Source organism: Stegodyphus dumicola, chromosome X2, assembly GCF_044657685.1.
Source record: "Stegodyphus dumicola isolate Sdum_Otavi_A_Nest chromosome X2, ASM4465768v1".
Lineage (NCBI taxonomy): Eukaryota > Metazoa > Arthropoda > Arachnida > Araneae > Eresidae > Stegodyphus > Stegodyphus dumicola.
In genome coordinates, this window is record NC_140781.1 from 96512069 (window position 1) to 96516509 (window position 4441).

Below are 4441 nucleotides of genomic sequence, written 5' to 3' on the forward strand. Positions count from 1 at the left end.
GATTTTATAAGGTTTTATTTCATAAATAACTTTGATTTTGAAATATGGCATTTGAACGTATAAAGATGTGTGGATACTGAAAAAGTGATGAATATATAAGAATATTATAATGTTCAGTAAGTTTTCTTACTGAACATTAAATTCTGACTGTCCTATGCTATAAGACTAGAATCTAAGTTTGCATAAAATTCCTCAGTTAAATAAAAGAATTTAAGTAATTTCTGTAGCTTTTTTGTCAATACTTTAAAGATTTTTTAACTAATTACACGTCCTCGCTTGCAATTAGAACCATCATTAAATCCCTATTTTATCAAATCATTTTCTGAACATTATTATTATAGATTGGCGTCGTCTTTGTAACTGATAATTATTACTTGCAAATTATGCTCTTGCTGGTGAACTATTAACAACCCTTTCTATTACTGAGTTTAGTGTTAACAACCTTCGCTCTCGCTACCGCCTGCCGTACGGAAATCGGCGTAAAATGTTTTGTAAATTAATCAAGCATTTGAGAATAAATAAATAAAATGTTTTCTAACTCATTTCTGGCAACCCTAAAATGTCAAGACACACAGGCGTCAAACACGTCAACTATGTTAATCACGTGATATTAATTTATCCCATGATCCTCTTGTTCTTTAGTTATGCTTTAGCTTCTGTATGTGCTTGTGTTAACATTAAGGTGGTCTACTACAGCAGCATTACAATACTAAAAATTTTTTTACACGCAGAATCGCTAATTAAGAAACTATGTTGCGTGAAATTTGGCAGAAATATAAAGCAACAGGTCAGTTTTCGAATCAAAATGTTAGAATCAGGTTTGAAATGAAATTTACTTAAATATTATATTTTAAAAAAATTAGTTTGAAATACGTAATTTTAATGTGTAGTTTGGAAAGCCATCAATAGATGGCGCTACGAGTTAAAATTTAACATTGTAATCTTATTTCTGCAAAAATTCACGAAGTAATTGATTTTGATATCAGTTATAAATCATATTTTTTTCTAAATAATATTTAGAAGCGTTTCATATATTCCTTTATACACAGTTTTCACTAAACATTGTCAGCTGTCAGCAGAATGACGTTTACGGCAACCCTATTGCATTGCTATTCCGCACTCGTTTTGTTTACATTTATTTGTACTGTGGTCAGTTTGCAAAAAATTTGCGAAAATATCAAGGACGACCGAAAAAACATCCTGGTTTTAATAAAAGATCCAGAATTCAGCGTAAACGTCGAACTCAAGAAAAAAATATGAAATTAAATTCCCGAGATGTGGAAGATTCCGAACAAGCGGATGTTTTCGAAAGGTGAGAAATAATTTATTCTTTATATCGACTACCCCGTGTTTATGATTTCGTAGTAAGTTAATTCCGAAGTAAAATATGCGTATTTTTTTTATTGAAGGTCAGAAATTATTGATACAACTGCATCTGTGTCAAAGGAGAATGAATCATTGCCCGGATGATTTTTTTTACAAAGTAAGTTTTTTTTTTTTTTTTTTTTTTTTTTTTTTTTTTTTTTTTTTTTTTAGTATGTGTGTGTATGAGGGGATGCTAATAATTGTTCAATTCTGTTATAACAATTTATTCCTCCATTCACACTAAATTGTTGGGAAATATTGAAAGGGTAAATTCCAATTCACAAGGAATTGCTGAAATAATTGAATCTTTTCAAAAGTATGAGCATGTTCTTGCGATCTAAATTGAATTCACCATCATTACATGTATTATTGGAAATTTTATAGTCATATGTTTGCTACGAAATGCTTTGTCAGTTACCTATGGTATATTTTTACAGGTGTATGCACATTTATTCATGTGCTCGCTGTTCAACTTGCTTTTTTTTATTATGTCATTTACTTGGATGTTAAAACTTTCTTTTAGCGTTGGAACATTTTATGATCATTTAGTAAAATTTATATATAAATATATATTATTGCTTGTTTATTTATGGTTCTGTGTATTTGTCATGTATGCATGTTGTGAAGTGTAGTTTTTGAAAAATATGTCACAAATGGTAAATTCCACCAAAAGCTGAATTGAATTGATATTGGGATGCAGGTAATTAGAAAATATCTGCTGTGTATTTTGAGCATAAACCAAACTAGTGCCAAGAATGGGACCAAAACGCTCAGGCTTGCTTAGCCTTTTTGCAGTTGTCCAAATTGAATTATCTCCAGTATAAAGGGAGTGAATGCTTTCTCTGTATAACAATAAAATATCTGTCTGATCAAAAATCTACCAATAAGAAACTTTTCATATGTTATGTGACAGACTTTCTGCAAACAGAAGTCCTCAGCTCTGTTCTTGTACATGTTTTTTAATTGTGGTTCAGATGTGTACTTCTCAAAGGAATTCTTCTCATAGGAAGATTATCTGAACATTTAAAAACTATATTCTGCTTTTAGGGGACTAATATTTTATGCCCCTAAAATTAATATTGAAATTTCTAAAATGTTGAAAAATATGTCATCTGGATTCTGTACAAAAAATATAATCCCTTTTTCATTTCTGCATTTGCAATTCCTGCATTTTCTTTATTCCTACATTTTTTAATTGGAAGGAATTTCATTCGCAGAGCCCTCTAATTTATTCTTACAAATCATGTAGTAATGTACCATTTTAGATAGATATAAATAACACATTTTGTAATTTTTCTAAACTGTGGTTATACAGCATGATATAATAGCTACACAGGGTATGGCGAAACAGTATACACCAATATCTGACGCACTGTCTGAGATGGTGGTAGTCATACATAGCTTAATGCTTAAATTTGTTATGTGTTATTTATTTATTCATGTTTTTTTTTTTTTTTTAATTATGTTATAGCAGTTTATTTCTTTCATTCTTAGGTCCGGAAGTGAAAAATTTGACTTTTCTACGCCAGAAGTTACAGCTAATGTTCCTAAGACAAACCAGGCTTTCCTGAGGTAAGTTGGTTTATTTTTAAAATAGATATTAGCTGTGCATGATATTACAGTTACTTAATTATGGTTAACTAATTATGTATTAATTTAGAATCAAAATCAGCGTTATATTTTCAAATAGTGAATATTTCAAAATATGATGCTGATTTTTGTTGCTTGACTCTCAAATTAATACTTGATCGGTGTGTTATTGTATCTTAATTAAACTAATTATGGTTCTTTTCTTCTCAGTTCTGATCTGGACATTTCAGTTATTGACTCTGACGTAGAAGGTAGAAATACAAGCTCTCTTTTGGGGTAAATATGTATTTCTCTATGCCAAAATTAAAATGTCATCATTTATGTTTTTCTTTTATGGTGTTACATTATGTTGTTTACATACTGATAGCTATTAAAACTGTTAAATATAATATTGTAGCTATCAAAAAGAGGGGGATGAATTTGATTTGTACCAAATTTGGACGTTTTGCATGAAAGAACTTGAAAATAAAAGATTTTTTTTTAAATATATTCATTGAAATCAGTGAAATTTTCAGACGGGACACTGAAGCAAATGAAAATATTTTGGGGTTTGATTCTTTTGATGGGAGCCTCATCAATAAGCCTACTATCTTTTTTAAATATTGCTTCTTTTTCATTGTTTTCATGATGTTTTATGTTCCCTTCATGAAAGAGATTTTTAATAATTTAAATTTTGTTAATAAAATATAACAAAATGAAATCTGTGATTATGTGGCTATTATTTTTTCCATATATATTTATTGAGGAAAACCAAAAATTTTATTATTTTACAGAATTTTTAAGAAAAATATAAGGATAAAATTTTTTAAATAATTCTGATTACTACCTTTGCTTTCCTCTCGTAATGTGCCTCAAATTAGAGCAATTAGACAAATTTAAGTCGTGATCTTTTTTTTCCAAGTTTTTTTTTTAGGCTTAGGAGTATAAATTGCTTATCCCCACAAGACAGTGCATCTTCTTAGTATGCCATCCTAAGGCTCCGTTCACATGATGGTATAAATGTCATAGACGCATAATCATAAGGCACAAAATGTGGGAGTTCCATTCACACCTGCGAGAGAGGGTCTAAGCCATAGCCAGTTAGAGAAGCTAAATTTGTGCATGCATGTATGTGTCTACAGCTTAACCTCAATAGGTTTTATGTATATGCTCTGATCGGCCGACTCTTATATCAAGTAGGCACAAAGTTGAAAACTTCAAGCTTAATGCCCAAACTAGTTTTTGTGACATAGCAAGGTCTGACTACAAAGCGTTGTTAAATGTTGTTGGGAATTATGACATTTATACAACGGCTTGAATAGAACCTTAGAAAGCCATTTGGTAACTGAGTTATCCACCATGAAAGATTTATTCTTGCCCCTCTGAATTCAGTGTTTACTGGAACACGAGCATTTTATACTCAGGTGTAGAGGCCCTTCATGTGAAACCTCCGGCACACAAAGTACTGACTAATATTGCACGAGCAAATGACACTGCGAGCATGGAA

The 4441-nt window shown here is 30.5% G+C and overlaps 1 long non-coding RNA gene across 1 annotated transcript; it reads left to right on the plus strand.

Annotated features, from left to right (window-relative positions):
• The first annotated feature begins 348 nt into the window (after positions 1–348).
• LOC146992832 (uncharacterized) lies at positions 349–3665 on the plus strand. Its single transcript, XR_015038935.1, has 3 exons — positions 349–1483; positions 2860–2937; positions 3166–3665. It is a non-coding gene; the product is annotated as an uncharacterized LOC146992832 (long non-coding RNA).
• Positions 3666–4441: the final 776 nt, after the last annotated feature.